Here is a 24,527-nt window from a genome sequence, read left to right on the forward strand (position 1 = left end):
ACATGCTTTGGCTATAAAACTCAGCCCTGTTTGGTTTTGTGGGTGTTTTATATGTTTGGGGTTTTTTGGTAACACGGAGGAAAACACTTCTTGTAAAATCATAAGGGGAGAGAGAAAATTGAGGCTAAGCAGGTCACGACAACAAATGGAGAAGCACAGAGAAGGCACAGGATGCTACATGGGCAGTCCATGACAGTGGTTTGCAGTCAGCCAGGAGCTGTGACAGGGCTGGCCAGAGGATATTCACAGAGGGAATCCCATGCTTCTGTCTGTCTGTGCTCTTCGCTTATCTTGTTTGCCCTGCACTGAGCCTCCTCCTCTACAGCTCACTTCAAATAAACCTCAAGGAGTCCGGCCGTAATACTGACATAAAAATTGTGAGAGCTTGGGACCCCTCCAGCGACTCTCAAACACCCCTTTTCCTCTTCGGCTCTGTTTCTGCGTTGAAGACAGCAGGCCAGGCACGGGCACACAAGGGATTTCCTTCTCGCCCATTCAGCCGCCCTTTAAATACGTGTAGTAAACAAAGGCACGCCGGTGAGGCATCTTCGCAGAACACTTCCCGCGCAGCACCCTCGTACACGCAGACATACACGAGCTACAAAAGACGAAGGGGTCGCTGCGTGGGGTCCGCGCTGTCGGCCTCGCAGGCGGAGCTCCGCACCCGCGGCCCCGCCGCCCACTTGCCATGCGCTGCCCGCGGCCCTGTGCGGCGGGGGCGGGTGGCCGCGGCCCGGTGAGGAGGAGGAGAGAACAGCGCGGCCCGCCCAGCCTAGGCTGTGGGGTTTTCCCCTTCTCTGCCGCGTTTCTCCTCGCTGCGGGGGTTGAGGCGGGTGCGGCGGCGGGGCCACCGAGGCGGCGGAGGAGGAGGGAGGGGGAAGGAGGGGCCGCCGCCGCCGCCGCTGTGGGGCGGGCGGGCGGGCTGGCGGGTTGCACACTCGCGTTCACTCACACGCACACACGCACCCAGAGGCACAGGCACAGCGTGCGGAGGAGGAGGAAGGAGGAGGAGGTCGCCGCCTCGGCACAGCCCCGGCACCCTGCGCTGGGCGGCGGGACCGCCGGCGGCGGCTGCCCTGCCTCCCGCCCCGGCAGCGGCTGAGGTAAGGCGGCAGCTGAGGGGCTGCGGGCGCGAGGCGGTGGCGGCGCGAGGCGCCCGTCCGGGGCCGGCGGGTGCGGGGGCAGCATCGCGTCCTTCACGGGCAGCGGCTCCGCCAGGCTCTCTCTCGGGCCGTCACCTTGGGCTCCCCGCGCCGCCCGGGGCAGCCGCCGGGCGGCTCTGCCGGCTCCGCTCCCCGGCCTCAGCGCGCCGGCCCGCCGCCTCGCCGGAGATGGACGTAGGCACACATGTATGTCCGTACGTGTGTGTGTGAGGTTTGTTTGTCCTGTGTGTGTGTGCTCGCGGGTGAGCGGCGGGTGAATTATTCTCCTCATTTTCGCTGCCAGCTGTGCAGCTTAGGTAGTTTCTGAGTGTATCCGGATTTTGTCACTGCTGGGCGGCGTGACAAATGTTTCTCTATAGTTAAGTATAACTTTCTTGTGGTGTTTATTTTCTTCTTTTCTTTTTTTTTTCCCTTGTGACAAAGCGAGGCTTACCTTAGAAGGTTGGGTTTTTTTCTTTCGGGTGCATTGAAAGGTCTCTGGTGACACAAGTGCTTGTGTTGCATCTCTCTGTGTATGCCAGTAATATACACAGGTGTTTTTAAATCACTTGGTGTTAATTTTCAAAGCAAGACTCAAACCCACTCTTTCCCCCTCTGCCAGTAAGGCTATGCACTGTATTGGATGCATGACTTTGAATTATGTGCATTCAGACACCTGTTACTTAATCTTGTTTATCCTTTGCAGTTACAGTTATCTAGCCATGGTCTGCTTATTTTTTGTTTTAATACCTGAAAATAAATGGCTAGTGTTTTATTATGATATTTGGTGTAAACCCGGGAAATGAATGCATTTGTGAGGTGCATAATGTGCGTCTATTAGGTAAAACCTTCTTAAAAGGATATGATTTTGGTAAGTTATAGAATAATCTTCATCTCTGGAGGAGTTTATATAATGCCAAAGTGACCGTGGAGATGCATCTGTAAGAAAGGCGAGGGCAGTAGGGGCTATGAAAAATCGAAGCTTTTCACAGTGTAAATCTGGTAGAGTGTACATCACATTCACTTCATGTGTGAATAATATTCATGTTTTCCAAACTTCACTTGATGTTGCACCGTGGAATTTTCAGTTTAATAACTGGAGTTAATGAGGATGCTAGAGAAAATGTCGCATTTTTGATTCCAGAAAAGGATGGAGCGGATCCTTTCGTAACACGCTGGTGTTGGTGGTTGTATTCTGTAGTTTATTTGAGCTCTTTTAGCAAGCTAATGATATTACTCACTTGAGGTTATTTTCTGTAACTTCTGAAAGTATCGTGTTGACAGTACTTGCAGGCTTTCTCCAGATCAAGGGTGCTTGATATTCCTCTGTACCACAAAACAGTTATTACTACATAGTACTGAGCAATTTTGTATTAGAGAGGCAGTTTCTAAATGTGTGGTGGAAGCACTTATTTCTCTGCAACTGATAACTTTGTAAAGTAATTAAAGATAAATTATTATTTCAGGGGTGAGAATTCTCTTCCAAAACTGTTAATACAGCTCTGCCTTCAAATGTCAGTTTTGATTCATGTCTTGATGATATCACTAAAAACCAGGTATTAATGCAAAAGGCAAACCTCTAGTGAAAATATAACTGCGTTTAGCTGTCAAAACAAAATTTTAAGATCTGACTTGATTGCTGGATGTGGATGTGTACTTGGATAGAGTAACAATGCCTTTTATTTTACAGACATGCGCCCACGCACCGCAGCTTTGTTCTAAAACACTATTTTCTGTCATGAATTTATGCATAACCTCCACTCTCTGCCTTTTCTTGGCATGCAGGGATAAAGCACCTTGAGGGAGAAAAGAGTAAGACCAAACTGGGGAGGATAGAGAATTCATATGGATTTCTTTTACTGACAGAGGAAATACATCTGTGTTACATATCACATCAAATCATTAATTGTGTTCTGCTTTCACCTTTTCTAGAGTAATGGTGAGTTATTTGGGCTTGATACTCGCTTCTGACTTCTGTTGCAGAATTGGGCTGTTTCTTCCAGTAGTGCCTGGCTGTGCTGATGAGCTTGGAGCTATGCCTTGAGTTGGTCAAGTATTTGTTACAGCTTTGTAGGAACTGATGGTATTTTTTTTCACCAGGTTTACATATACAAAGCATGGAAATTGAACATGTGTTTCTTTTTCATTTTTTAACATGTTATTATTTGTGGTCTTGTGTTGTTCAGTGCTTTACTTGTTGGTTTTAACAGCTCAATTGCTGTTCCTTCCTGTTGGTAGTGTGCTGAAATGGCTGTTTTAATATTTTCCTTAAAATGAAATTAACACTTTTTCCAGGGGAAAGGGAGAAAGGGATAGAGGAATACTTACTGGCATTTTAAAAATGAGAACAAAAACTTAATGCAGGCATCTTACCTAAGAGTGGCTACTTGTGAAAATCGATACCTCAGTGATTTCAGAGAAGGCTGGTTTCCTCTGTACGTTTAGTTATCTGTCACATTACATTTGGGGAGTTGTTGCAAATTAGTTTAGAAGTGAATTTTTCCAAATAATAAAAACTCTGGTTGGTTGTTAGTGGAAGTTATTATTAAAGGTTGCATAAGCATTATTTGCAAGATGGCTACTCGATTGCTTGGGCTCAGTTCCATTCTCTAATAAATAGATGCATTGTGCTACTTCAGAAATTGCAAAACTGGTGGCTTGAGTTCATTTAACTAGTTTTGTAAGATACATAATACATCCATTTTTGGGAAGACTTTTTGTGCAGAAGTTGTACATAGTGGAGATGTTTGTGATCCAGACTGTTAACCCTTCAGAATTTTTTTAATTGTAGTGTTTAGGACATCTTAATCTTAAGAATAATGTATGTGTAACATTTATCACATCAGAATTACCTAAGTGCAGCCATGAAAGGCTCAGATAATATTTGGTGGGACTTTCTGAGAGCAGGCTTTGTGATCTTGCTGTTGCAGGAAAAGAGTGTGTTGACTTAACTGTGTCTTGTGATTTTTGGACTTTGCATTCAGAGAGATCTGTCCCATAGAGGATTTGAATATATGGAATGGCAGTAGTATAGATACCAAAATTATTGTGCTTCGGTATTAACTGGCCTTCTTTGCCTGTGTTCTCACCGTGTAAGCACCCAGTTGTGAAAATATATCTAGTTGGTCCTTGCCCATCTTCTTTTGGAGGTTTTGTAAATGTGGATAAAAACACTTGTGAAACTGCAGAAGATGGTAGCTTCCCAACTGTTCCGAAATAATTGATTATGTGTAGTAGTATTTTCCATGTTCCAGGAAGATATGCCAGTGTGAGTGCCTGGAATTGGATGCCATAACATGGGGAAGAGTATCAAAACATCCCTTTTGCAGCCATCCTTACAGTGCTTATGGTGGGACTGTTTTCAGAGCAGGATACTCCCAAGTCTCTGATGTGAGGCACAGAAATAGTGCTGCAGAACTGACTTTAGAGATTCCTCTCCATCAGACTTCTGGATGTTAAGTTGTTGATCTCGTCCCTGTAAGTTTGTCTTTGCTGGGATCTTGCAGGAAAATAAATTCTTGCATCCCTTCCCTTTGCAGACCTACATTAGGTTATATTAGGTAGCAAAGTACTGTGTGTGTGGTTGTGTGTGTTGTTTTTTTTATCAGTTTGGCTATATGAATCATTCCTGGTTATCATCCACTGAATGATGAATTTGGTAAAGCTATACCAGCATAACAGCAAAATAATTTGGATTTTTGAAGAAAAATGAAACAAACCTCTTTCTTTTTACTAAAGAGCCTAGCCCTTAGGCAGGCTGTTACAAGGATGTGCGGTCCTCTTTGCCTTGTTGGTAGGTTGGGACAAATGATACTTGTGTGTAGTTGTATTGTTTCAGTTCACCTTTGGAGTTGCAAGGAAGCAGCCTCGGTCTTTCTATGTGGGGTAACCTGATCCTGGGCAGCAGCTGAAGTACTACTGAAAGGTTATATTGCCTGAATGGGTGTGCTCATGAGAAAAGGAGAAGTACACGGTCTCCAGATTTGCACCCACTTGTCTTTTTCATGGTTTAGATTTCTGTGGTAGGTGGGACTTTGATCTTTCTGTGACCAACTTGTTTTATAAGTAGATGTGTACATCATCTGACTTTGTGCGATTACTGCATGCTATCTGATGGGAAGTCTCTTTCATAACCAGGAGGTGCTCCTAGCTCTTGACGTTGCATTTCTCGCCTTTCTTATTATAATGGCAAATGGTCGAAACTTAAGTAGGTGATTGGAAGCTGTCACATAGCTAAAGTTAGGGCCTTGCTTTCCATTTTGTATGGAAGCCATGACTATCACTGTGAGGCCTTGCACTTGTAAAGTTAAGGGTCACTTGCTTGATCTTAAAACAACAGCTTATTTCTTAATCCAGTAACTATAACTTGGAGCTTTAGACAAATGAGGTGAGACAGCCTATTTGGAACGTGGCCTGTTGCAAGGTCTGTTTGTGGAGTTCTTGAAATTAGTATTACTGTAGTAACTGTGTTTCTGTCCTCTCCCTTCTGAAGAAGCTGGGTCTGTTCCATTGAATTTGGGACTCTCAAATTGTAACCTCCTTTGTGAGCTAACCTTGCAATTTTGGAAGACTGAGAAGAGGTGTTCTGTTACAGATACTGGGTTCAAGAATGAATTGAATGCATTCAGATTGAATACGTTGTTCCTTTTCAGATGTATGCTGATAGCTCATTTAATTGAAAAGTTTTAATCTAGGCTTGGTATTTGTATTCTGTTTATAAACAGTGTAATAGTAATCGAAAATATGAAGAGAGAAAAATTACATATGTCATCCTCCTATCAAATAGCTATACAAAAATATTTTATCATCTGCAGTTGGTCTAGCAATATGCCATCAAAGAGAGAAACTTATATATTCAAGAAGAGTTTGCCTACACTTTGCTAAGGTGGACATGGGTATGAAAAAGGTATGAAAGAGCAAGCTATTTGTTTTTGAAGTTACAGGTTTTATTGCAACTTCTATATTTGGCAACTGCAGATGGGAAGCCAATTGGTCTGGAGGTCAGTGACTAATATAAGGGGCAAAACCAGTAAGGACTTGAAAGGTTAATAAGAAGTATTTCTTGGATTCCAAGTACCTAGAATTTCTGTGATCCTGTGAACAGTGTGGTGCAGAAAATAAGTAATAAGGAAATTCTGTGAGATCTGAGCTGTGGTTCTGAACAAGATGGGTTGAATGAAAGAGCTTCTCATGACCAAGTGGTAATTTTTATTTCTTAATCTCTTAGACCATTCTGGGCTGGTTTTGTTACCATTTTTATCCTTCTTGAACATCTTTACATCCCTGAAACTGCAATGTCTGTCACATTTGCTTTTTGCCTTTTCTTCCTAAGCTTGTGGAGATGTTCATTACTGATGTTGCTGTATGTTCTATACTTGTTGCATGTACAGATCTTTATTCTCCCCTTGTTATTGTTGATCCAGGATGCTTGCCTCCCCCTCAGCTGTTGGACATCTGTGCTCCTGTTTCAGCTGCTAAAAGGAAACATAGGGAGGAAAGGAATTGGTAGTTGTGGTAAGAGCCTCTTTGTTTAGAAATACACAAATTCCAGTAGAAGTTTTTTTTAAAAACAAACCAAACACCAAACAATTTTTGATATTGATATCTGGACACAAGTTGGTTTTTACAGAGCCATAATTACTATGCGTTACTCTAATCGTAACAGAATTCCTCTCAGAATAGAGTGGAGGTGGAAGATGAATGCCTTAAGGAAGCAGAGCCATAGGGTTGTTACTTGGGCTGGGCTAACAGGATCTGTTGAACCAAACAGATTTGGTGTCATTTTTTTTTTTCAACAAAGGACCCTGATCAGGGTAGAAAGCAGTTCTGAAGGAGGAGGAGAGATGGCAATGAAGTGTAAGTCTGTTGGGGGGGGGGGGGGCGGCTGGGTGACAGAGTGTGGTAGTGGAGTGGACCATGTGTGTATTGTTCCTAAATCTTGGCTGCAGGGCAGCCAGGGACTGTTGGGATGATTTTTTTTTCCCCAGATGTAGTTCTTGAAGATTGGTGCAGATTAAGTAGGCTCTCTGCTGGATTTGGAGAGCTATACAGCATGTCTGGCATTGACAGAGAATAAATTATTGCTTTCTGCTCTTTCAGTGTGCCACTTTCCTAGCAAAATGTGTTTAGGAATAATTGTTGTACAAGGGAATGACAAGAAAAGGTGGAATGTGATTGCAGGTATATCAGAGCAGATTGCAAATTAGATGCTGCAGTCTGGCATAAGAACTGTGCAGGTAATGTGAACACTTCGGCATCACTGCTAGCTTCTGATTTTCACATTGGAAATCTGTATCCATGTATGCTGCAGGTGCAGGGAAGCTCTTGGAAATTCCCCTCAGCGTGTCTGCCATCCCTCACATGATATGCTTATCTGTTTTGATTGGTGAATTCCGGTGCTGAGGCAGAAGGTGGGGATTTCGCGGGGGGCGGGGAGGTGGAGGAGTGGAGAAATGTGACCTGAGAGAATAATTGCAGGCTCAGACAGGGCAGTCTGAGCAGGGAGGAGATTCTGCTGTCGTACTTGTCGTGTCCTGTTCCCCTGACAGCAGATGGATCTTTGAGAATCTGGCAGGCTCTTTTCCTTGATTTAAAGCTAGGTGAAGTAGCTCCTGCCGTACTTCTATGTTTACCATGTGGAGAGGACTGGTGGTCCTGTGATATCTCTTTTGCAGATGAACCAATGCAGTGATTATTTCCAAATTTTACAAGTCTGGCAATATCTACTAGAGCCTGGCTGTTAGTTTTGCTGATGCTCTGGTTTTCTGCTAGGAAATATAGTGGCTTTTCATTGGCCCATTGTTGCAGCTGATGACAGGGAAGAGAAATAACTTCTGAGGAGACCTTGGCCCAGATCAGGACAAAACAAACAGTTTTTCAATTGCAGAGGTTACTGCTGCATTCAGATACCACTGGTATAATTTTGTTAAACTCAAGTAGACTTTTGTCTGCTTGAATGTATTATAAACCATTCATGCATTATTTATATTCTTCCCAGACTGATAAAATACTGGAATTGGCACATACTCCTAGCTTGGCCAACAGGTACTGATAAAATAGCTTCCTTTGGGATATCCTAGTGAGATCATATGATTATCTTGGGGAAGTTTGTAACTATGTGCCATTTCACATGTGTCTTTGTACAAGCAAATGTCTTGCAGTTTAGTCTTTGCACCAGCTAATGAAAGTATTTGTGCTGCTGTTATGGGAGGGGTTGCCTTCTCATCCCTTGCTTCAGTTGGTGACGACTGACACCTTGAAAAAGCCTGTGATACTTAACTGGAATTGCCCCAGATAGTTTAAAAGTTGGTAAAGTTGTTAATCTGTATTGATAGTCTCATGAAGAGATGTTGTGATGGTTTGGGAGTTATCCATGCCCCCCCACTTAAGAAAAATCACCCAGACGAGACTCAGACAGTTGGAAGTTAAAGAATGAAGCTGTATTTACAGCTTAGCACAATATACATGCATATATACACAAATATATATGGTTATATACAAGTTAAAAGTAATACAGAAACACAGTACCTCTCCCAGAAACAATCACAGTGACAAGGAAGGCTCCAAACCAAATTCCCCCCCCCCCCCCGCCCCCTACCTCTTTCCCTTTCTTCAGAAATAAGCAGGTCAGTCTATGTATATCTCACATGATAAATCTGGAGATCTGAGGTGAGATGTCAAAAAAACGACGACAAGGCAGTTAGAGGAAAAAAGGGTTAGATTGTATTAGAGTTAAGGCAGAGGCAGCCACAGAGACCAGACTGCTGGAAGGAAGGCACAGCCAGAAGTGAGAGCTGAGCAGTGTGTGAGAAGTAACTGCCTTATCTATGTTTTGACTAGTTGTGTTTCTCAGTGGAAGAATGGGTGATATAGGGTACATGCTGTTTTCTTCTCACAGCTATGGATTTAATTTCTCTCAGTAAAATATTCCAATTAGTCTCAAACCAGCACAGATGTATGGATTACATGCTAGGAGAGATTACCCCATATGTCTCTTTTGTGACCTAGATGTTAATTACCTTTGCATTGAAAAAAAGACCTCTGATGGTCATTTAGTTTTCTGGATTGAGCTGGTAGTAGAGGTTACAGGTGGTTACATGGATAGGAAAAAACCTCAGCAGTGCTAGTCTTTCACATTTTGTACAGAGATGTATAATTATTCTGGAGAACTGGTGAGTGTTGTTCCTATTTTGGTTTGTATGGAAGGTATAAATCTTAATTTCTGCTAGTCTGGTTGAGTTCATTTAGAAGAATTCTTATTAACAAAGTCTATACTGCAAAATTGTGGTTCTTGTGTAGGTAGAGGAATCACAGCTCACTTATATGCGATCTGAAATACCAGGTACAGGTCTAAAAAAATAATCACCATTCCTCTGCTGCATCATCTTTTTCATTCTTGATCCTTTCACTGAATTAGTCTCAGAGAAAAGAAAATATGTTGGGTTTTGGCTAGAGTGACAGTCTACCAGTTGATGTGTTCAGGGTTTGCCTTTTATGGAGGGTGGGGAAGGGCATGGTGTTTTCCTTTTTTTCTTTTTTTTCAAAGGTAGATAAATGATGCTCTGCAGGTTTTGTGCAGATGCCTGTGTATTAGTTTCTAACAGGTGTTTCTAATCTAAATGTATTTCTAGATGTGGGGAAACCAGAAGCAGATGTTTGCAGTAATTCTTTGTTATACAAACAGATTTATTTTGTAAATGCTTCCTGTATTTTGAAACACTTCAGGTGAAAGCAAGACATACCAATTCACAGCTACTCATGTAAGAACTAGATTGCTTCCAAAAAAACCCATGAGCTTTATTGCTGGGGGTGTTTTTATGATCTTTGTGACACTTCCATTTTCAAATCTAAATCAACTAAAATCACTATGTCAGGAAATATATGGTCTGATTTATGTACCTGTGATTTAGTTATGCTTAGTTAAATAAACAGTGCTCCAAAGTCTTCACTGATCTCATCCCACTTTCATTTCTGATTTATCCTTGAAAAGACATTGCTCACTTGAATCTAGTATAACCACCTCCCCTACCCACAGTGAAACAATAGAAGATTGGAAAACAAAGTCATGATTGGAGCTCTCAGATATTTGATATGTTAAAAATATCTGTTGAATTTATTTGAAATTATGTGGAAAGATACACAGGCAGTTCTTAGGTTTGAATCATCAAATGATTGATACAGTGAGTAGTTTTCTGTGACTCAGGTGCTGAGCAATGTGGGGATTGCTTTGAGGCTTCTTACAGCTGCTAAACAGATTTTGAAAATTCACAGGTAGGAATGGCAAAGGAAATTGCATGACTCTTAACTGTTAAATTATACTGTTTCAAGAAGTTGTCTGTAATTCAGTGTGAGCATGTCTGCTGTTTTTTCATGTGATTTTAATTCTTTTTAATGGAATGGTTTTCTTTGAAGGAAAACTTATAGTTTTTTTTCAATGTGTAAAATTGTTAGCCTTTTTGCAGGGTTATTTTTTTTTCTTTTTTTTTTTATTCCCTAGTAAAAGCTGATGAGATCTAAAAGAATAATCCCTAGCTTTAGCGCTATTTAAATACTCATGATGATGGTCATGAGTAATTTGAAATTTTAACCAAAACTGAGATTATGAAGGTATTGCTTTGCCTGGCTCATCTGAAAGATCTGTGAAAGCATTTCTTCACAGCATTAGAGGTAGTAATTATCAGTCATAAAGCTGTATACCTAAAAGCTCTGAAGTTGCAGATCCATAGTATTAGTTAGGTGAGGTACATCTCTTCGTTAAAAAGTAATCAGTAATTTTTTTGCTGGTAGTATTGCTTAATTTCAGAAACCATTATGAATCATTAAGTTATGAAGAAGCTCACTCATGCCTTCAGCTAAAAAGTAGATGCTTCTGTATCTGTGAAGTACAAATAAATTTATGATATCTTTTCTTTTTGAAGAAAGTGGAAAAAATAATACTTCACAGTTGATTTTAAAGCATGTAAAGGAATCATCTTTTTACAAAGGCTGAAAATGGATGAATTGCTTTTCCCTTCCACCTTATCATGAACGTATCTTGGATTCTAGAAATTTAGACAATATTTTTGTCAGGGCATGTTTTGCTTAGCAGAGTGGTCTTTAGCTGAGCTGGTAATTAATATATCTCTTAATGACTGAAAGAATTTTAACAAATATTGTCCCTTCATGTTCATCTGATGCCAAAGTGTGGGTATTACAAGTGTGTAACCTGAGTCAATTTGAGCCTTCTATTCAACTGAGGACCACTTAGCCTCAGCTACGGTGCTTTTGGAAGATTGTTGCAGTTTATCTATTCTATCTCACTTAATCCTGTTTTGACTGGGTTTATGCATTTGCATTTTCATCAAGGAAGATTCATATGACAAAATTGTGACCACTGACTTGACTGATCAGGAGAGAATAATACTAAAAACAATACAGTGTGAGTGTGTGTGATTTGTTCTATCTGTGCAGCTCATTCTGAAAGAAGCTCATGAGAAGAAGATTGAAGTGAAGCAGGTTATGCAAACTGTACTGTTCATTTCACTCTTACATCTTTCACTTTGGGCTTTATATGGCTCTGTAGATCATGTCTAGCTCTGTGCTGTTAGTATTGCTTTACTGTTTGAGTTGCAAAAGCAGAAGCATGTGACTTTTTTTCCCTTCCTTGTCATTTCCCACCTTTAGAAAAACAAAGTGCAAGGGATGACAAAAAAAACCCAAAACAACAAAAATCTAGAAACTCACCACCAGCAAAAAACAAACAGGATAAAAAAAATTCATATGAACAAATGAAACCACCTGCCTGTCCTGATAGATAACTGAACAGCTTCTGGTTCTAGTGTTGGTTGTTTGAGTTTTTCTAATGTTGAAATCTGACCTGACAAAAGGAAAATAAGGAGAACCTAGGGTTTCCAGAGTTACTTGGTTGGGGAGGTATGCCATCTATGAGAAGTAAAATTGACCTGAGTACAGTATTCTATGCACAAACCCAGCCCTTCACCACTTGAGCTTGGATTAAATCAGCCAGCAGTTTTTTGCAGGAGAGATACTTTATTTGACTTCAGAATTCACTTGATAGTGTCTCGTAAGTTATATGTCCAGTGGGGGTCCAATTACTCATTTCTAAGTAAAGTATATATCCGTGAAGTTGTTGCAAGATGCAGGTGCTCTGACTAGCACTAGACTGATACATATTTACTAAAAATGTTGTGGTTTTTCTTTTGGTTTGTTTGTTTGTTTGTTTCCAGAAAAAGCAGCCTTCTAGTTTGTAAGATCAATTGTCAAAGGCTGCACTTTCTCATGATAGGGTGAAACTGGCAGAATTGTAACTGGTTGTGTTGAGGTTTATACTTCAGCAACTTGGTTAAGCACACTTAACCAGGACAAGGAGTAGTTCTTTGGATATTTTTGATGTTGTAGTCAGTGTGGTAATATTACTGAGTTAGAATATGTAACCTTATGTGACATAGCAGAGATAGGAACCCAGTCTGAAATCTTCATCTTTTCTGTATGATATCACTGTGGTAATTCTACCATGTGGTCCCCTCTCCCCTGTCTCCCCTCCCTCCTCTTTTAAACATAGGCATATCTTGCTTTAGTGAACTTCTAAAATAAGATTTTTTTGTTTTAAACCAGGACTTGGAGTAAATACAGTAAGATGTGTGCCTTCCATCAGCTCCAGCATTCCAGTTTTGGTATTTTTTCAGTATCTATCTTAAATGACATGACCGTGCCCGATACAAAGGTTCATTGCCTTATGAACAGTGAGACACATCATAGCCTTCAACAGTGCACATAAGATCAGTGTGCAATATTTCTAGCTTATCCCTGAAGTATGAACTCAAGTACAGCACAATGTAAATGTCAGTTCAGGAACAATAGGTAAGTTTGGTGTGATCCCTTAAGAATTCTTTCTTCATGTCCTAAATTGTAAGATTTCTAGGGCACAAACTATCCTTGCATTATTTACTTTGAGGCATTTATTGCAATGCAGCCTTTGTTTTTTAACCTGATTATCTGCTCACTAGTATCTCAGATGAGAGAATGCACTGCAATGCAATGTTTTTAATTACAGGATGTGTACAATGCTATATTATGCAAAGTAAAAAGAAATGGCATCCATGTTGATCGGATGCTGAAGTGTCTAAAGGTATAAAACAGCTTTCAGACAATTTTATATCTTCATACTCCAATTACTGAGATTTTTTCAGGGTGGTGAGAGGACCTTACAGAAGCCTGCAACCTTATGTGTTAGCAGCAGGGGTTATGATAGGTTACTTCTTGACCTTGACTTGTGAATTGAAATGCAACATGTCAGTGACAGGGACATACTATACTAGGGCAAGCTCCTAGGAAGGCAACTTTAATGTATGGAGCAAGGTATCGCTCATATGGCTTGGATTGTTGTGTCATACAGTATTAGATGCCATTCTCTTGAATACTTTGTTATGGAATACATCCAGGTTTGATTTATAGCCAGCAGTAGGAAAATTTTGTTCTTTTCCACTCAAAGTATGGTCTGATATGGAATATTCATCAAGCAGTCTTTTTGCATACAGTCTTTGACACCAGTCTTCCACCAAGTGCTTCTTAGTGCTATTTCTAAGTTTGAGGATTCCCTGTGTAAACCTGTAAATCAGAGCATAATTCAGGAGAGTATTTTTTACTTTTTTTAATTTTTCTGGAGATAGTCTGAATCATCAAAGATTGCTTATATGGATACTCAACCATTGTTTCTGTGTCCTCTTTCTTCGTTCTTTGAAAGGCAACCGACAACAAACCGTGCACCACCTCAACTGCACGGTTGGATAAGAGAAGAAATAGGCAGGGCAGGAGTTGCAATCTAAATTAAAAGCACAGATCTAGCAGGATGTCTTAGCTATGCTAAAAATTGACACTACAGTCATACAACAATCAATGCACTAATTGTGGTTGCTGAAAGTTTTTTTAGATGCTTTATATACTTGTAAAAAATTCTCTCTCATGGAGTATTTAGAACACCAATACAGGAAGAGCCTGGAGCTGAGCACTATTTCTAGTATATAGTTGGTGGAACGTGAGCGTAATACAATTCTAATTACACATGGTGAACATAGCCTTAAAATTCAAGCTGTTTTTAGACTTTTCAATCAAGTGAGACTTCAGAGTTACTGACTTCTCTTTAAAGTGTAAACTTTTACCTTGGACAACCCAGCACAGTCTAGTACTGGCTGCTGTCATAAGAGATTTGCTTCAGTAAAGCCTGTGGCATCAGGCCCAGGATGTTTGCACAATGAGGCTCTGTAACCTTCTGTTGCAGATCTGTAATACACTCATCTATTTACTGGCCAAATAAAAAATTAAACCTGTGTATGTAATTTTTTTTCTTTGGGAGAAACTAGTGGACAGGAAATCTGGCTTGCCATATCAGATTTCACCCCAAGAAATTGCATCAGTTTGAAACCAGAGACATTGTACTTGCTGCTTAATATTTAAACTAGTGTCAAAACCTTATGGCAGAATGATGCGTATGGGTTTCTTGGGTGGATATCAACTCCTGTGCTAGTATCTGGTAAAATATATTTACTTTCTTGGATTGAAATACTATGTTATTCCCATCATGGTAATGACACTTTGACTTAGCTGTTTGCAGCTAGGTTCGTAAGCTGTAATCAAAATTGTTTTAAAGTGTCTTTTTTTTTTTTCCTGTGTAGTTGTTTCTTTTATACTTCATACTATTCAGTAGCTAAACATGTTTACTTTGAAGGGGGTATGTGTTATAGGTGGGTAGAAGCAAAGTCAGTGTTTAAACCAGTGGCAATTTAATTTCAGGTCTGTACATGTTGAGACAAGAAATGCTGCTTGCATTTAGGCCTTGTAGTTCATTATGAAGTGACTACTAGTCAGATTCTCCTATGGAATTAAAAGAAATTGGAAATCAGAGTGAGAAATAGGAAGAGGTATTTGTATGATTTCAGTGTCTATGGCCTGTGGTTTGTCATTCTCTGTTGCTTTTGTCGATAATGTGTGGTTATGTAAATGTCTTCCCACCACTTTCTTCTGAAACTTCCAGCAAAGCAGTTTTGTGTAGTGTAACATCTGCTAGCATAAAAATGGGTTGTAAATATACTGTTGCATCTTCTCTGTGCAGCCCACTAGGAAGGAAAGAAAGAATGGAAAGCAGTGTTCTCAGAAGCACAGATGGCTTTAGTAATTAATAATGTTTTGTAAAATAGCTTTAAAAAAGTTTAATGTGATTGCTAAAATAGAAAGTATATGAAAAAGCTGAGTGCATGTATTTGTCACTTTTAGAAGAGTTTGCCATCATTAAACTTTCCTGCAGGAACATACTTAATATGATGAGCTGTGTACTTTTCCATGTGTTATGAGACAGAGGTTTAGATAAAATGGCATGCTCACCCTATGTTGTTTTTCACTGGATAGTGAATCTTGGTTTATAACCAATAGATAATTTCCCAAGTAAATAGGGAAAAATAATGCTGCTTAATCATTTCTCTTGCCTTTGTGGAAGATTAGGATAGTAAAAGCATAGTTCTCAGCATGCTGTGGTGGAGTTGCTGGCACGCATTTCAAAACATGAATGACAGGAAACAAGTTCCCAGTTTCTGTAACATAGGGCATGTCCTAAAAGTAGTTTGACCTGCAGTAGTATTCTTGTGATGGCAGTGAGATTTCCCTGGAGAACTTAGGTGACTGCATTTTATCTTACTGATACCAAGTGATGGCAGCTGGGGGCTTGCTGGCCTGAAAGGAGTAGCTGTCTTCTGTCTTCTTACCTCCAGCATGTTCCATTGCATGTCCTGACTGCGTGTTGAAGCCTGGGATTGCCCCTGCATTTCTGTTTCCTTTGGATGTGGTGAGACACTCCACTCTTAGTTGGAATGCAGTTTTTAATGAAAATAACTTAATTGGCCCAAGCAGAGTGAAAGCATTTGCCTGTAATTGACCTGGATTCTCCGTAGTGCTGTAAGTGAAGTCTTGGATTTTTAATGCTTTTATTGAAAATGAGTAATTTCATAGATTGAAAACCTTTTAAAGTGCAGGATAGTAATTTTGGTTCTGGAGTCACTATTGGTGACTGTAGGAGTACTTTTTTTCCCCTAAAACCTTCATATGAGCAACCTGAAACAGACAAAACTATGTGCAGGAACTTTAAGATAGTATATAGTTCTTACATCCAAGATACTTGAAAGTTTGTGACTTAAATTGCAGGTTTGGTTTCTTAGGCCTGTTATATTTGCATATGATGAAAGCTTGTGGAAACTGTTTTGTATTGTGCAAATGCTGCTGCCTGCTTAGATTAAATTATAGTTTTATCATCTAAACATAATTTGTTCACTGTAGCAAAGTCTAAAAGACTTTAAATAATTTTGGAGCATGTGTTTAACTATTATCAATTGATATGCTTTTCATATAGTAGATTTTTTTTTTTTTTGGTGTCTATGTGGAAATACTCTGCCTGTTTCAGGCGCTCTCTGTGCTAGGTCTTGCTTAAGGAACACCAAAAAAGTGTTTACTTCGATTTAGCAGTATGCACTCTGATTCCGAGTTTGGAACTCTCCTAACTCGTGACTGTGTCTGGGTCCAGGTGTAGCTCTAGTACTCAAGTTACTGTGTGTGGCACTAGCAGCAGGTAGTATACTTTTCGTTTTGGAAGTTTCTGACTGTGGTGGTTTGGGTGTACCCCGCCCCCCACACACACTTTAGAAGGTACCCAACTAGACTCAGCCAGCTCTGGGAATATAAATGAAGCTATTTATTTACAGCTAGCACAATATACAAGCAGCTATTTACAATATATACAGAAATATCCAAGGTAAAAGGTAATACAGAAACACAACTCCCCTCCCAGAAACCTGAGTCCCCAGGAGGGGCTCTCAACCACCCCTGCACCTTCCCCCTGCCCCTCTCAACCTTACCCCAGTCCTAAGGAAGAATGGAGGTTCAGCCAAGAGGTTAAGAAGCAAAGGTGAGTGGCAGGTGAGGATAGAGAGATGCAGCTCAGTCAAAGCCCAGCCCGAGAGTGAAGAGAAAAAAATGGCGAGAGTGTTATCTGATGTTTACATTCTTCTTCAGCGAGACTCTGAGGGAAGGAGACATCACCATTGTTTTCCTTTTCACAGCCTATGGTCCAGTTTTTCTCACCAAAACACTCTAGCTTGCTTCAAACTAGCACACTGACTTAATTCAGTGAAGCTAAATGCAAAAGCCCTCAATAAAAACGTATGTAGTTTATGAATGGGATTTGCATAATGATACTCCTTTGGCAGAAATGGATGAAATGCTGTGTGGTAGGGCTTCTTCACTGTTTCTGAAGTTGTTTACCAATAATTGTGTTTAACTGTGTATTTGGTGACTTCTGTGTGTAACTGTGAATTGCACTGTCCAGGTTTTATTCATTTGGGAATGGGCAGCCATATGGCCCATAGTCAGTGCCATCTAGGTAAATATCAGTGAAGAAAAGGTGCAGAATTTATCTAGTTACTAAAGAGGCTGTGCATCTTGTGGATTAGGATGTGAAATGTTCCAGAAAGATATGCCAGAGGCTCAAATTATGTAACACTTAGAGCAGGAAGCTTACTGAATTGTGTGCAGTGTGTCACTAGCAACAGACTGATGTCCCTGGCAAGTCTCCACTTGAGGAAGGAGCTGAGGTTTCTCAAAGGCTCCACATGAGAATGAATGATTTGACAGCACAGCCCTTGCTAGAACAGCTTGCCCTGTTGAAGGCAGGAGCTGGCACTGCTTAGCCTAGCTGTATGCTGTAAGGAGGCAGAGCTCTGACATGACATTGTTTTGGTAAGAGTGGTTTCCTGCCCAAAAATGTGTACCAGGTGGCACCATCTTAGCAAAACTCCAGTGTTAGAGTGTGAGTGATGTGATTTCCCCTGCCCAGTTTTTTGTGTTTGTCTGTTGGTGGGTGTGGGGTTTGTTGATTTTGGTTTTAATCCAGATCCTGAAAGAGAAAATAAATCAGAAAGTAGGAAAGGACCTTTCTAGAAACTACATATCCAGATTGCTATGTAGTAAATTTAGGTCTGAAATATGGTAAAAATTGTATGTCTGAAAAGGATAAACAGATAAGTTACAGATGATATTCCTTTCTGACACAAAATGAGTGAAGATTTGGTAGCTAATAGTTGTTCCACTATATATAGATGGACTAAAACTGTTTACATTTAGATTCTAGTGGTCCTTTCTAATTAGGTACATACACTTTGCTTTTAGAGCTAGGCAAAAGGTTCTTATTGGAATTCTAAGGTCTTCCAGTGGGTGACTTCACAGCCAAGTGTCCACAGATGGGAAACAGTTACGCACTTCTGCAAGTGCGTTTCTCTCTGATCATCTGCGAGTATGGCAGGTGAAAAAGAATTTTTTAATGTTTGGTCTCTGATGAAAAGTTGTCTTCTGCTTGAGGAAGTCTGTCTGTCTTTTTGAAGGATTCCATAATACAACTGAAAACTGAAGTTCATTACTATGGGGTTAAGTTGCATGAAAAGTGGCAGGCAGGCCCATATGGTATATTTAAGGTGGTAGGAAAGTTCAGGTGACTAGTCAAGAAACAAATCTTTCTTTACTGAACAGTAGTTAAGAAATCTGTGTTGGGGCCAGTGATGAATATTCAACACTTGAGAATTTGATGTCTGAGATACCACAGGATCTTGATTCCTACTGAATGCCTAACTAGGTTATTACTTGGTTAGGTGTTTAAGATGTGAGGAACATGAATGATCATAAAAGTAGGTATCAAGGTACTTAAGACTAGCTTGTTCACCTCTTCTTAAAAATGGCTTATTTTTATTTCTTTGGAACAGGAGAGAAATGAATATCTCTTTTTCTATTTTGGCCTTTACAACCAGCTGTGGAACAAAGGCTAAACCTGAGGATGTAGGTGCTGTCTGTTATTCTGTCAGCAGTCAGGCTCCTGTGACTTACTGATTGCTCAGTGTTTCTGCCTCTAGTCAGCTGAGACTGGACTCTGGCTCTAAGTACTTCTCTCAGAATTTGTGGCCTTACTAAAGGGGCCATGGGAGATTTTGAACACAAACAAGCTTCTGAAGAAATAAAACTTTAACTGGTGAAAAGAAAAATAGGTTTGGTGTTTGCATAACTAAAGAAACTTTTTTCATTAAATTGGTATCATACTCATCTGTTTACGCAGAATATGAGACATTTCAGAGCCCAAAGGCAGTTTTAGCCAGAAAGCTGTAAATGATTAAAACCAGCTGAAACAGAGTCTGTTTCTGTTATATGCATTAGGTATGGTATGATGCTATTGCGGAGCTGTGCTGGTGTTTATGATGATGTAAATGTGTTGAAATTTGACTGCATGCTACGAGAGAGCAAAAGTATCTGAGGTGTATCTCTCTTTGCAGACGGATAGAGTAGCTTGTAGGTTTGAAACCGTTTTTGTAATGTGTTTGTTTTTCAGGCCAAAACATGTTTCAAACAGTGACTTGATTTTAACACTTAGCTGGCTTTACTGACCTCCAAAGTGTAAGGATGTCGTTGCATGCAACTGTGATGTAGTGCAGACCCAGTGACATCTTGTCATGTAACTCTGAGCTACTGAGGCCACCATAAGAGTGCACTAGGAAAACAAGTTTGAGGCATTAAACAAAACAAGCAACAAACAAATGAAAGAACAATCACACATCTCAAACAAAAGCATTGTATAGCTTTTTACAGAATGTGCTGTCAATATTTATTGAGAACAAATAACCTAGCTAACATCCTCTCAGAGCTGCTGTTTGTTTTGGAAAAAAATTGGTTTAATGAAAGTTTTTGGCAACTTTGAGAGGATTCAACAGAGCAGGAAACTTTTAACTGCTTTCATTCTTGGGATTACTGTGGTTCTCTGGTTCTCAGTCCCTCTGGTATACTGTTTGGGGTGGTTTATGCACCGTTGAGTTTCCAAGGCAAATGCTAGACCTACACTCTAACCGTGCTTGGCTGAGACACTTGTCTTCTGGTCTGCTTCTGAGGCTTGTTTTTTTTTTCTTCTACACTTCAAAAATTGAAAGGTGTAAAGTGAGATTTAACGCATAGTACGCATCTAGTGGATGCTCTCAGTGTTAGGCTTCAATTTATTTTACTTCAAAGGAAAAAAGATGAAGATTAATGAAAGAGAATAAAATATAGCTTCCAGTCTAATGTGTGCAACAGCTCTTGAACAGCTCTTGATAGAGTTTACTTTGATAAAGCTGTGGTTATGTTCATGTTATTTTCAGTGATGAACAGTTTTTAAAGGCGTCTTCTCTTGTAATAAATAATTTTTAATCTACATTTGGATTTGACTTAATTTTTTAACACTTGTGTCCTTTTCAGACTTCTGTAAGTTGTTGTGTTACTTGCTGTGTGTGGCTGTTGTGCTCATGTCCATTTTAAGCTTTCACACAAATGATTTAAGATACAGAAATAACTTCATTTTTGTGCATTTTAAAGTGTTGTGGGGAAGTAACAATGGCAAAAGAGTTGCTGCTACTGGTATAGGTGTGATGACCACAGGATCTGTACAAGTACTTCCTCAGAGGAAGCTTGGGAAGAGGTCAGTTTTTCCTTGAAGTGCTTGATCTTATGACACACAGGATGTATTGCAGAAGATGAAGATACTAGAATGTTGCTTGGACTCTGCTCTGACTGTTGCTGTCCTGGTATCTGGAGATGAGGGAACAATGTCAGTCCCTTTACCCACTTGCACTGCTGAGAAGCATGGAAGTGTTGAATGCCTGCGTGCAGCAACCCTCCCCACAGATATAAAAAGGAAAGACAGAAGCGGACATCAGTGAATTAGTTGGTGTTTTCATCCTAAAATGTTGGCAAAAACAATGGAGGAAGTCTGGCATAATTTACTGTTTAAAGCTGGGGGGAGAGGGAGAGACTTGGTTATATAACTCAGAATAAAATAAAATTGTTTTTACTCTGTTCCTGAAGTGCTATCTCATACTTGGTCTCTGCTGTGCGGGATTACTTTCTAGTTTTAAATGCTTGTAACAATGTATACCTTGTGTTGGTTTTACCTGCAGCTACCATGCTTTTGCTTAGAAAACAAAGAAAGGAATTTCAAAATGAGATGAACTTCAGACAAAACCTCACAGTGTGTAATGTTTATTCTTGTCACAGTGTGCATTTCTGATCCATAGGGAGAAACTACTTCAGGGGAGAAAGATGAAGTGGGTTTAAGTAATGAATTCTTAGTATTTACATTTAAGGCTGTTGTTTGTTTTTTTTTTTAGGGGAAGAAAGATATTCTCTACAATGGAAACGTCTACAGAGTAATTCCTGATTTTCAGAAGGTATGGATTTTTGTGGATTTGGTGGTTATTTTAATATTTTTCAAGTTCAAAATACAGTTCAGTGTTTCAGTGCTCCATTGTCCATATTAGCAGGATGAGAAGGATATTCTGAAAAAAACAGAGGTTGGGGTTTGTGAGAGAAGCTCTTAGGAATTTGTCATAACTCTGCAAATTCAGAGTATTGTGTTCTCTCCAGAAAACCAGATACCCTTACATTAGGAAAGGTGTGTCTGTGAGGATGATCAGTGACAGATGGGGGTATTCTGAGTCCTCAGTGGCCTCATCTTTTCGTAGAGGCTAACATTCTAAGAAGTACAGGTGAGAAATAAACTGATCTTTTGTTTCCTCCCCCTTCATCCCTGACAACTACAGTGATTATGTGGAGCCATTTTAAAACGGTTTCAAAGGCAGTTTTAAGTGCTCCAATCTCTGTGATTGAAGCAAATTCTTAGCACCTACAACTCGTGGAGAACAAATTTTATTCTTTCACACTCAGGGTTGGGTTGCTTGCACTCTAGCTTACATTCGTCATACATGCTCCCACTCTGAGTGTAGTTCTGGGTATTGCAATGATTTCAAAGATTTCTTTCTTCATTGGCTCTTGTTGTCCAGAAGAACCACTTTGCCAAATGCTCAGCTGATTTTAGCATCCAGGCCTTGAGCAAGCCCAAAAGGGTTGTTGAAGCAAATGCTAGTTTCTCATCCTAAGCCACGCCTGGGTCTTGCCCTGGGTCTGTTTATGCCTGTATTCCCTGCATAGGAGCAGACCACTGCACATGCAAGTAAGAACGTAGAACTTCATGCACTATTACTGCTGATTTTTTTTTAAGTGGCCGTGATGAGATAGTGTATTTTTTGTTTTTCATATCAAATGTATCTAAATTCACATCAGAATTTTCTGATACAGTCTGAGCTGCTTTTGCATTCCTGTTGCAGATAGGTTGCTTTAGAGGGTTCTTTGCAGAAAAAAATGAAGTTCAGAGGAAGCTGCCAACACCAGGAGGTGTGATTGCTTTGGTCTTATAGAACTTTAAAAGTAACAGTACAGTGGTTGTAGGCAGTACTTTATGCATACATATCCTTGGCATTGGCCATTAGAATACACTTCTGTTTTCTTTATTTTTCACTTCTGCATGCCATAAGGGTTTGGGAATTTGTTGTACTGAAGCTGCTGTTCTGTCACAATTGGTTTGTTTATTTGTAACTGATAAAAATAATTTTTCTGTGGCCACAAGTGCAGTCAGCTACAATAATCAAAACAAACCTACATTGGCCAGTAATAGCTGTAGAACTTTTACTAGGAATTCAAAATGACATCACACCAGTGACAGAAGTGCTGGGATAATTGGCTCATTTGTTCGAGTTCATGAAGAAGTAGGGAATAAATCAGTTTACGTTGAGTAGTTGTCACATTTGAACATCTTGCAAGCTTTCAAAATAAAACTCAAGAGGGAAAAACTACTACCTATGTAGTTTAGTGAAGGAAGTCGAGGATGCTGCTTTTTGTTTTCCATTTGGACTAATTTTTAACAATTTTCACATAGCATACATAAAAGAATATAGCATAGATTTTGCTCACCATCTTGAAAGTCAAAGACTTGAAAACCTCTTCAAGCAAATTCCAGAACTTCTGGATTGACATCAAGTAAATATGAAGAGAATTTGGCATAATGACAAAACAAAAACAATACAAAAATAGCCCCAGGCAGTCACAATTTATACAGTCAGTTTTAGGGTCAGTAAGCAGCATACTGTAGTTGGTAATAGTTACATTTAAGAAACCTGGGAGAGTTGTTTTTGAGCAGCTAGCATGCTGAAACATTGTATCGGTGAAGTCTGAGACCATCATGCATTATTGTCCATTTCATTATGGTGGTTCTAGGCAGTCCTTACTCTGAATGTGAGGTCCAGCAGTGTGTCCTTGCAGGTTCATATAGTGGTAGCAGGACAGGGCTGTGCAAATGGGGGAAGCTGCCTTTACTGGAACACATGGTTACCTATAATCATTCTCCCTTTAATGCCATCAGGAGCGACAGAAAACTTGACCCCTTTTGTGCTCTGAAAGACTGTTTATTTGGAGAGAGAATTAGCCAGTTAGATTGTTGTTCAAGTTTTCCTTTCCCTTTGTGATTGCAAATTAGGAGACTGGCTATAAGCTGTTCTACAACCTAAGTTCTTAAGAGTGTTGAAGTTTAAGAGAGTATGTCTGCTATGATCTTTATAGCTGGACCAACTGCTGTTTTTACTTAAACAGTTGAGGGAATACCTGGTAGATCTGCATGACTAACTTGCTTCCAAAGTAGTGCCATGTAGCCACAGATGACATCTTGTACCTGTGAAAGAAAGTGTAAGCACCAATACACACACTGTTAGTATGGTGCTGCTCACACTAACAAACTTACTTGCTTTATGTAATCTATTTACTGCAATCAGAGGAACATTTTGTGTGTGTCTTCTTTATGCCAGTGTAGATCTGCATTACCTCCATTGTCACACCTGCTGAGCATATTCACAGAATCCTAGAATCATTCAGGTTTGAAAAAAAAAACCCCAGGATTATCAAGTCCAACCGTTGACTCAGCTCTACAAAATTTCATACCTAAACCACATCCCAAACATTTAAACACAACCAGGGATCGTGACTCAGCCACCTTCCTGAGCAGCCTATTCCAATGTCTTGCTATTTTCGTGGAAAAAAAATATCCCAATGTCCACTGTAAACCTACTCTGCACTTTGAGGCCACTCTCTCTTATTCTATTGCTAATTAACTGTAAGAAGATACCATCAACAACCTTTTGAGGTAGTAGTAGAGACCAATGAGATCTCTCTTCATCTTCCTCTTCAAACTAAACAGCTTCAGCTTTGTAAGTGCTGGCAGTTTAGGAGGGACATTGAGATGCTTGAGCATGTCCAGAGAAGGGCGACGAGGCTGGTGAGAGGCCTTGAGCACAGCCCTACGAGGAGAGGCTGAGGGAGCTGGGATTGTTTAGCCTGGAGAAGAGGAGGCTCAGGGGTGACCTCATTGCTGTCTACAACTACCTGAGGGGTGGTTGTGGCCAGGAGGAGGTTGCTCTCTTCTCTCAGGTGGCCAGCACCAGAACGAGAGGACAC

At 40.2% G+C, this 24,527-nt stretch overlaps 1 protein-coding gene across 5 annotated transcripts in view; it reads left to right on the plus strand.

The window, feature by feature from the left end:
* The first annotated feature begins 892 nt into the window (after positions 1–892).
* The window catches only part of PLCB4 (phospholipase C beta 4), a 214,762-nt gene continuing 191,127 nt past the window's right edge, over positions 893–24,527 (plus strand). For all 5 annotated transcript variants that reach the window (XM_064146107.1, XM_064146111.1, XM_064146110.1 and 2 more), the window contains exons 1-2: positions 893–1,103; positions 21,356–21,415. The gene's annotated coding sequence lies outside the window, so the exon portion shown is untranslated. The remainder of the gene's footprint in view (positions 1,104–21,355; positions 21,416–24,527) is intronic.

The sequence above is a fragment of the Pogoniulus pusillus genome, chromosome 7 (assembly GCF_015220805.1).
Source record: "Pogoniulus pusillus isolate bPogPus1 chromosome 7, bPogPus1.pri, whole genome shotgun sequence".
In the NCBI taxonomy this organism is placed as follows: Eukaryota; Metazoa; Chordata; class Aves; order Piciformes; family Lybiidae; genus Pogoniulus; species Pogoniulus pusillus.